Source organism: Arvicola amphibius, chromosome 11, assembly GCF_903992535.2.
Source record: "Arvicola amphibius chromosome 11, mArvAmp1.2, whole genome shotgun sequence".
NCBI lineage: Eukaryota > Metazoa > Chordata > Mammalia > Rodentia > Cricetidae > Arvicola > Arvicola amphibius.
The window spans coordinates 103,480,086-103,491,023 of record NC_052057.2 but is presented as its reverse complement, the minus strand read 5'-3'; positions in this window follow the sequence as shown (position 1 = coordinate 103,491,023).

Sequence of the window (10,938 nt, the reverse complement as noted above, 5' to 3'; positions counted from 1 at the left end):
AAATTTCCCTTGCTATAACACTGAAAACTGATCCACTCTTCCTAACCCTTGACCTTTACTCCTTGATTCGTTTCCTTGTAATGTCTATTTTATAAGTAGATGTTAAAATATCTGTCTTCTAAGCTCTAAGTACTTGAAATATTATTTATCTGATATGAAAAGGTTCATTTAAAGCCTTTTATATGGAAAAAACTAATGTAGATCCAAAAAGTAAAGTATGTAACTTACAAATAGAAAATATAAAAAAATTAGTGCAAACAAAATATGTGATAGCTGCACTGATATGAAAGAGCAGTTTTAAATTTTTATTTTATATAAAAGGAAATGAGAACAACATTCAATTATTCATTCTCTCACTATTCAAGGCTTTTCATGGGGAGTGATAGGTTTTAGAGTGGTTAGGGGCAGTAGTGGACTTCTCTGGGGCACTGGGGAGGGGGATGGCAGTTTCTTGGGAAATATTGCGTCCTTTGTAAGATCCAGGGTAGATGGGGCATGGTGACAGCAAGCAAACAGGGAGATGTCTGGAGTGATGGCTGAAGCAGCACTTTCAGTGTTCATAGACCCTGGAAGGCACACAGAATATCCAAACAGCCAGTCCAGGGAAGACCAGGGAAGTGCAGGATGCTTGAGGAGCCGAAGGACCTAAAGAGTCCTTGATTAAAATGACCAGGAGCAGCAATACTGACTGTGTAAGTGCAGGCAAAGGCAGGCACACACCCTGGCAACAGTCCCCATGCTAGGACCATCAGTTTTCATTGATGCCAAATAGTGAAAGAAGCCAGGGCTAGAAATGTAAAGGATGAGCCACATCAGCTAGAAGACCACAGAGCCAATGCCAGCACCTCCGTGACCAAATGTGCAGTTAGACCTACTCCTGCTTAGACATGTAGAAATGGAAGAGGGGTATCCATTCAGCGTCGACTCTTGGAAGTGACTGGGTAATGAATCTTCTACAGGTGAAATAAACGCCACTTAGACCTGATATGCAAAAGTGCTGGTGGCACTGCTGTATGTCAACAGTGGGATTTCTTGCCTCCCATTCAGGTTCCTCCTTCCCCAGGACACTCAGATTTGACAATAGCTCTAACCTAGACATTCGTTAATCAATTAATCGATAGAAAGCAGATACCAATACACCCATTGGAGCAACTGTGAGAAGCAAGTAAGATATTATATCCTTGGTAGATATATTTTGCATTCTTCCTTCATCCATTTTAGCAAGCGTTTCATTCAGCAGCAGGTGACATTAATTGCAGAGACATGATTCATCATTTTATGTGACAACCTCCTCTGTACAGGTCAATACAACATTCAACACTGCCTGGTGGCTTCAGAAGAGAAACTTTTTCTGACAGTTGATAAAGGCTGTCAGGTATCAGCAATCATACAGAAGAGATTCTAGAAGGAAGATAGTGCGTGGTGTTGCAGGTGTTCTGTAGGCACATCCCTTTACCATTTACCGTCTTTTAAGATGTCATCTGCATATCGCATGCTCCATTTTATACCCTAACTAGAGATACTGCTTTTCAAGAGAGGCTATCTGTTTTGCTGGAAATAATTTATCTCTACCAACCATTAAACAAATTATTTCTAGACCTTCAAATTTAGGCATATTTTCTAAACATTTTAAACCAAATGATAAGATGAGCTATAATTCCATACATTATATTACTGGGTTTCATAAATAACTACTAAGTTATACTGCATGGTGGCAATTTCTTCTAACAAACTTTGCTTTTGAAAATGACTCATTACATGGGATGTTTTTGATACTTAGTTTTCAGTGCACACACACCGCTTTGTATGTGCAAGTAGAACTCCTTTTTGGTTGGGCTTTTCGCAGTTAGTTTTCTACATTTTTATTTAATAATTTGATAATTGAACCGTTTGAAAACAGGGACCAATGAGAAGCAACTGGAGTTCAAATCAGAGGGATTGGCAATTTGGGGGAAAAACATCAAACCCATGTCGAATCCTAATTCCAGCAATGTGCAAACTGGGTGAGTTGCATCCTAGTTCCAGGGGAGGTGTGCAAACTGACTGAGTGAGTCACAGTTTGCCTAACCCCCCCTTCCCACATCTAGAACTCTTAGTCTGTGGCCCAGTAAGGCAGCAAATTTAACCCTATGATATCCAATAGTAAAATCTAAACCTGGTTCTCTCACCAAACTCTGTTACAAAATAAACTCTCAATGAAAGCCACTTCAAAGCTGAAGTTTCAGATTTCATATATCATTAAATGATGAGTCTTTTACTTTCACTATGCATCTCTATGCTACGTGCAATGCATATTTTACACTTGTATTTTATCAACCACTTTATTATTTTAGCATGAGGTATTTTGAAAGGCTTCTTTTTAGTATAGCCACTCCCTTTCTTAGTGCACATTAGTTATATAAAATAATGGACTTCGTTATGACATTCCACACACGTCTGTTATGTATTCGATCACAGTCGCCCCCGGGCATTATCCTTTTCTCGTCCTCGTGTCTAGATTTCTTTTCTGCACAGCCAATTCATTCTGACCTCAGGTTCAGAACCACGACGTGAATTCATTACATTTTTATATGTATAATAAAAAAGTAATTCTGGAAGGCATTGTGGAATTGAAACTATTGCTAATTATGATAAGTAGCACCTGAATTAGAAAACCTTAAGCAAAAATTACAGTAAGAAGGAAGTGTCTATATGTTTGACACCGTCAAACATTCAGCATGGAGTTATCAAATGGATGTTTCAGAAAGTTTCATATGTCTTTGTTTCCAAAGCAACAGAAAACCATCTTTCCCAAGCCAGAGATACCCTACAAAAGCGAGCTGAGAAATGTGTCTGTTATGCCGTTTTCTAAAATAGGAAGGGACAAAGAATTAGGAATGTGGTTTCCTGCACTAATCCATCTGTGACTTCTTCAAGGGCACCCACTCCTCCTGGGTCTCAGCTCCAGAATATGTAAATGAAAGTGTTGACCAATGACATATAATGCTGCGCTCTGTTCCTTCACATGTGTTTCCCTGTAGCAGTAAATGAAGTGTATTCTCAACCTACAGGAAGAGCAGTGTGGGCTGTTACCGTCACTTTAAATGACCCTTAATGTTCTGCATGTCTGAATCACAGTTGAAATAGGGGATTATAAGCAGAGGTAACAGGCCCATAGTACAAGCCTTATGGCAATAATTATGTTCATATCTACATAGGACTCTGCCCGTAGTTTACTTATGCTTGTGGTACTGAGAGAGGAGGGGGCCTGGTCTGCTTGCTCTTTACTGTATCAGTCACTGCTGTAGCCCCTGGGAGTAGCTCAGTCCCAGCACGTAGGAATGTATGTGTTAGCCAATGAAGGCCTATGTTTATGATTTACAAAGCTTTCAGGAACACATATTGTATTCCCAATACTTTTTATTGTGGTTGGCACAAGTGTTAAGTATTTGTTATATGAATGGTAAAGTGTCTCCTCCATGAATAAGGATGCCTAGTTATAAAAATGCTTCCACTGCAGTTTAATAAAATGGAACTCAATAATAATAATCTGCTACCAGCAATCACCACTTTTTTCCCAGAAAATACAAAATAATAACCCTTTAAAACTAGGTGTAATTACTATGTAGTGTTTTATTGCTTTGTGGTGAGGGGGGGATAGAAATAAGTAACAACCGTGTAGCCCTCCCTAGAAGGAGGCCGTGGCAGGGTATCTTGGAGGACAAGTAGAAGGCAGACAGCAGAAGAAAGAAGAAAGGGTGTTCAAGGTGGAAGAAACGCTCCCTTGGTGAGGAAATGCGATTACAAGTCACTTCGGGGCCTCCTCGATTTCTCATTACAGTAGATCATTTAGCAACTGGTAACAGCTTGGAAAATCTAATATATGAGTTCTAAGCTAGATGACGCTAAGTCATTCATAATTAACTAGGCTGTGGTGGTTAATTCCAGAGGGAAGCCTAATTGAGAATCCATTTAACTGACTTGACTTGCATTGAGAGGTTTGAAAATAGCCCAGCAATGACAGAATTCAGACAAATGTTTTGAAAATATAAACAATTATAATTGAACATATATGTGTGTGCATATATATACATATATCACAATATTTTTATTGATTATTTAGAAATTTCACCAAATGTACCCTGATCACATTCACTTTCCAGTCCTTCCAGGTCCACTTCCCCAACCTTTGCGACCTCCCACAATAAAAGAAGAAGAAAAAAATGAGTCCAATTTGTATTGCTCCTATACTCAATGGAGCATGGTCAAATTCCCAGTGGACAGTCCCTTAAGAGAACTAAGTACTTTCCCGCTCCTGCCCCCAAGAAGCCATCAGCTGGAAGGGTCTACCACTTCAGCGTCCTTACCACAGTTTTTAAGAGTCCTCGTCAACGCCGTCCTGTCTAGCCTGTTTGTTTTGTTTGTTTTGCGAAGGGAACGTGTCACAGAAGAATTCAATGCCTTTCATTCTAAACTGTGGTCAATCGACACCACTGCAAAAGAAGCTTCCTTTGCCCTTTGTAGTCAGCAGCAGCGCCGGTCACAGACTTTCAGGTGGTTTCTGGCTACACCACAGGCCACGTGGGCATCAGCATAGCTCCAGGTGGCAGCACAGACCATGGAGATCTATCTGCATGGCTTTTGATAGTAATATGGGCCACCGACATCAACAGGGGCCCCTGGCCGCAGCAGGGGCACAGACATTGACATGCTCTCGGCATCCTCAATTGATTTTAAGACACAACTCATGGTTAAGGCAAGATGACTATAACATACAAAAGGTGATCCGTTGTTGTTGTTGACATTTATCTGCTCCCGGCAGAGCGGGGACCTATATCCCAAGAGGTATGTGACGTGACATGCACATTTGAAGTAGCTGAGGTTATAGGCTCGGAGTGGAGCAGTTTTTCTCTTTCCCATCTTAACTCCAACTCTCCGGTTTTACTGTGGTGCTGGGTGACTGTAAGACTCACAAGCTTTTTTTTTTTTTTTTTTTTTTTTTTTTTTGGTTTTTCGAGACAGGGTTTCTCTGCAGCTTTTTTAGAGCCTGTCCTGGAACTAGCTCTTGTAGACCAGGCTGGCCTCGAACTCACAGAGATCTGCCTGCCTCTGCCTCCCGAGTGCGACTCACAAGCTTTTTAAGGAGCTCCCTCTGACACAGCCAGACGAGGCAGGCAGCAAGCTCGAACATCTCTGACCACACAGGCTGCATTAGTTCATTCAGTATTCGCTCTCTCATCTTGGTTCTTCTATTTTGTGTTCTGCACTAAACTACACCCACCCATGGAAGAAGAAGGATTATATTCGCGTTTCTCTATCCCTTGTGCCTAACAGGATCCTGGCACCTCAGATATTCTCGAAAGATTGTATAATTATGAGTGCTTGCATTCTGCTTTGCATGATTGCACAGAAGCATATGTTAGCGTATAGGAGGAAGTTCTGAGAATTAAATACCCAGCTACACCACGAGGCTGCTTATCAACCCATACTCCACTTTTCTCTGCCTTATGGCTTTTTCCTTTTCCAATTCCTGATTGTCATGTTCAGCATCACCTCTGCCATCAGAACATGGCCTCCTTTTCTGGCTCCTCTTGCAATAGGCATCCATTTAGGCCACCCACTTTCCGAGTGTCTTCCTGTGGCCTTCTTTGCTCTCTGTAGACAATCCTTTTATAAGATCAACAGCTTTTTTTAAGTTTTTGATAATTTCATACATATACGTACTGAGTTTGGAGTATTTTCCCACCAACCCCCACCATTACTGTTTATATTCTCCCTCCTTTTTTGCATGCTAAAAAAAAAAAGATTGTTCCCAACAAGCCTCCTCCAACTTTGATGACTGTTATTTTAGGGTTTTATTTGAACCACTGAGTTTTGATTATGGTTACTTGCATGAGTATGAAGAGTATTTACTAGAATATGGGCAATTTATCAGTGGCTACACAGTTGAAGAGAAGGGCATCCCCTTCCCAGCATTAATTAAATGCCGTAGTAAGACCAGGGGCCTTTTGATTTCCTCACGTATGTGTGATGTAATAACAAAGGGTACAATTTTGGGCAAGTCTTATGCATTCAATGGCTCTGTCAAGTCCAGAAGACCCTGTTTATCAGTACTTCATCCCTGGTTGTTACATTCCTTCTGCCTTCTCTTCCCTGATGCTCCCAGAGCCTGAGGAGGGGTTGGTTTAGAGGTCCTGCTTATGTTTGAGAACCTCACAGTCACAGTTCAATTGTGAGTCTCTGGACTAACTACTGCCACTCTAGAAAGGCAGCTTCTCTGATGAAGGCTGAGAATGGCACTATTGTTTGAGTGCCAACACAGATATTTAGAAAGGAAACTGGCTAGTTTTCATGGTCAAGGAAGAAAATATGCAAATTTTGTGAGAGAACAGTCACAGTGGGTCTTATCTAGCTGTGGACTATACCAGCTGATAATAGACGCTATGCCTAGCATGAAATGATCATGGCAAAGCAATGGTATGGCTGTTATGGTAGTAACCAGCACTGCTGATTGCATCTGAGACCTGTTTTACAAGAAGGACTGATGCCTGACTACCTTTTGCTCTCCATAAATGCAAGGTACACATATCAGCATATAGGAGAACGTTGTAGGAAGACACAGTTTCTCAGCACGTACGTAAGTATAATATGCTACGACTTATTTTGCAAGAGTGTAGGTTTGGGAAGGTCATAGGTCCTATGGAAGAAATTGCTATTATTATTTTTATAAATGGATATTACACCAAAAGGTTTTCTTCCCTAGCATAGTTTCCTTCGATCATCCTGCCAGAACTTGTTTCTCTTTGTATCAAGTTTATCTCTATTTACAGCAGGAACTGTTTCTGACATTGTCTTGTATTTCACTAATCACCTTCAGAAGATAACTTTATACTTACAAATAAACAGATGAAACAAAAGCTAAATTAAGAAAAGAGTACTTCTCTATCTGTAAACCATCTACAATTACAAACATCAAGAAATTGCACCTTTTGCAATTTGTTTTACAAGTGCCTTTCTTCTCTCAGCAACAAACTTTCCTGGGTTCTTGATCCTAATTCCTTCTGATAACCCAAGATCTTTGCTCTATCCATTTCAATTGCAATGCCTTTCTTATTTTATTGTCTTCTCCTCACCAGAAACTATGGAATATATACATACATACATACATACATATATTTATCATATGTATTTCTATATATTGCTGTAGGATGTCCTTCTGTATGCGGTGACTATGTGTTTCTCTTACTGGTTGATGAATAAATCTCTTTCAGCCCGATGGCTAGGCAGAATATACCTAGGCAGTAAATGGAAACAAAGGGAGAATGAGAAGGCAGAGTAGGGGAGATGCCATGTAGCTACTGGGGAAGCGAGATGCCACAAACTACGTGGTGATACATAGATTAATAAAAACAGGTTAATCTCTAAGAGAGACCTAGACAGTAAGAAGGTCTAAGCCATTGGTCAAACAATTGTAACATATTAAGCAGCAGAGTGATTATTTCATAGGCAGCTGTGGGACCTGGTGGGCAGAGAGAAACCAGTTCAGTTAGACAGGTGGGATGGAGAAAAATCTCCATCTATAATGTGGGTGTGTGTGGTGTGTGTGTGTGTGTCTATTTCTTGCCTATTCTCCCATTACTGTGTATTCTATTTGCTTTTCTGATGGGTTCTAGACTATCACTTTATTTCCTAATCTCCATCTAGCACCCAGATGGTTTTTACCTCTGCTACCACCCGGGAAACTCTCAGTCTTTGTGAAAATCTGAATACAAGGGACTGAGTAGACCTTGCTTATGAGAACTAATTTCCATTGTATCCTCATCCTTTTTGCTTTTATTTATTTATTTATTATTTATTTTTTGGTTTTTCTCAAGGCATAGTTTCCCTGTGTAACCGTCCTAGCTGTACTCTGGAACTAGCTCTTGTAGACCAGGCCGGCCTCGAACTCATAAGGATCCGCCTGCCTCAAGCCTCCGAGTGCTGGGATTAAAGGCGTGCGCCACCCACTGCCCGGCCCCCTTGTTTTTTTAAAAGCCTCTGTGTGTCAATCTTTATTGGCCTATTTCTTCCCACCACACACTTTAAATGTTTTTATTTTCTCAAGGATGCTGTACTATGTCTGCCCACTTCACTTGTTACACCTCCTTTTTACTGGGTAACTTCATAAATATTCATGATTTTAGATACTCCTTCTACAGTGACTTCAATAAGTTGCCACAACTATTCATTCTCTGAATCGTGGATATCCAATTGCCTGCCCTACCAACTTAGCATCAAGACATTTCATACAATCCAGTCCAGCATTTCAAAAACTAACCTTTAAGAACATATTAACTTCTCTAGGTTTACTTTCCCACGTGTCCTCCACTCTGAAGCTTTCTGCTATTTGCCACAAAGGGGTTCTAAATAGAAAGTCGGTGAGAGGGCACACCCTTCCTGATATATCACCCTATATGTGTTATCAGTCAGAAGACAATTAGAAAAACAGGACCTTTAGAGATAATCATTTTTAGATTCATTGTAGAATCTGACAGTTTATACATCGCTGTCCCTTAATCCTGGGTCTGTGTAGGAAAACTGGAAAGAAAACTAGCAAGAACTAGATGATCTATGGATAGAGTCCAAGTCAAAACAGGTCAACTAGCATGTCAGCAAGAACCTCATATGCCTAGGTGTTTCTCAGGCATTCTCTGCAAGATTCATCCAAGTCCTGGATCCACTGGCTTTCAGATCTCACATAAAATGCTGTACATTGGTAATCTGAAACTGAAGAAAGGACATCCTGAGAAACATGCTTCCCGCTTAGGTGTGCTTGTAACCATATCAATCCCTCACACTATCCCCTTAGTAAATGGTTCTGTTATCGGCTTCATTGCTGGAATACTCCATTATAATGGTTAATTTTATGTCCAACTCGATGCAAACAGTAGTTATCTCAGAAAAGGGAATCTCAGTTGAGAAAACGTCTCCATGCGATCCAGCTGTAGGAAAAGCCTGTAGGGCATTTCTAAATTGGTGATTGAGGTGGGAAGGTGCAAACCCATCAAGTGGTACTACCTTGCGCTGGATGTCCTGGGCTCTATAACAAAGCAGACTGAGAAAGCCACAAGGAGCAAGCCAGTAAGCATCACTCCTGCATGGGCCTCTCTGCTTGAGTTCCTGTCCTCAGGTTCCTGTCATGCTGAGTGACTGTCTTGGCTTCCCTTAATGGGCGGTGATTCAGATTTGTAATCCAATTAAACCCTTTTCTCCCTACATTGCTCTTGGTCATGGTGTTTCATCAACAGGAACACTAGCCCCAACTAATACACCCAATTCAATATGGTTAATTATCCCCTTCCCTGGACAGTAATTTTTTTTTCTCTTGTTTACTTCATGTAAGTCTATCTGACAGCTGTTGGAAAGCTGCCACCACATGCCACACCAATTTTCCAGCCAAAATCAAGTCTAAAAGGATTATGGATACAATATCCCAATCTCATACCATCCGCAGAGTAGGTCTAAACTGCTTAAGCCTGGTGGAAAGATCTCTGGTGTCTACCCGCCCCTCAAGTCTCAGGTTCATCATTGTTCTTGGCTTGAACCTCAGTAGCTGACATAGCAAAACTGGATTATCATAAATGCTTATATCCCCCAGCACTATGAATCTAGCAATAGACCTCATGATACCAAGGATGGAGAAAGAGGAAAACCCACATCCACATCTTTCTTTGTATCCAGTCAGGAGGCCTGTCAAGAAGATGTTGTCTCCTTTCAATGTGTTCTTTCTAGAACTTTTCTTGGAAAGCTTTCAATAAGTTGAGAAAATTAAAACTTGAAAAACTTGTAAAGGCTGTACTTTCTATGAGGAAATAATAGCTTCATGCAAAATTTACATTTTCTGAAATTCTTTCGTTAAAATAGATTGATCATCTATGACTAGTAGCTAGATAATATTATTTATAATAATTTAATATTTTTTCAGAAAATTAATAAATAAGAGAACGTATTTAGGTTTTCTTTTAAGCTAGCCATGAACGGGTCATAAGATACATTGAAACCAACCAACAAAACCCTCATAATTTTCAATATCAATAGTAGATACCTAAAAATATACTTAGGAAGAACATAGGTTTTTCTGAAGAAAACAATGAGGCTCTCTTGAGCTTCATACAGGGAAATTTGAATAAATGACTCTACCTAACATTCCTGTAAATGACAGTGGTTCTTGAAACACTGTCAGGTTTTTTTTGTTATGGTTATCATGTTCAATGTAATTTTGCTAAAATTCTAAGGAAACTGTTAAAGGCCTTCACAAAACCATATAAGAGCTTATTTGGAAACCAAAGTGAAAAATAATGAATATGTAAATTTTGAAAAAGAAGAATAATTACAAGGACCCAAACTTTTCAAATACTTAAAATGTCTCATAGGGATAAAATATAATTAAAACACTGGAAATGAATGAAATATTACACATAATAAAAATAACCCAAAAGAATAAACTAAATAGAAGAAACAAAAGCTGAAGACAGCCTTGTAAGTTGGTGGAGGCAGACTTTAACCTCAATGGCAGCCTATCTCCAGAGAGAGAAAATAAGGTAAGATTCCTTTTATTCCTATCCAAAATTTATCCCAAGCAGGTAAAAGAACTAAACTTTTTGGAGACTCTAATTCAGTCGTTCTCAACCAAGAAAGATTATGGAAACTGTTGTTGCTCAGGATAGTCCCCTATAGGAAAGACTTACCCAGTTCAGTTTTCTACCATACCAATGAGAAAGGCTGACCTAACCAAAAGAGCCAACGTTAATAATGATCATGAGTTACACAAAATTTCCTCATATTTCATGCTATAAGAGCTCAGACAATGGGGTGATCTTATCAAGTGGCTGATGTCTTTTAGTGTAAGAAAGTTTTATTCAGGCTTAGTTCGAATTGGGAATGGGCTATATCATTCGGAGCCCTGTAGGAGGGATCTTC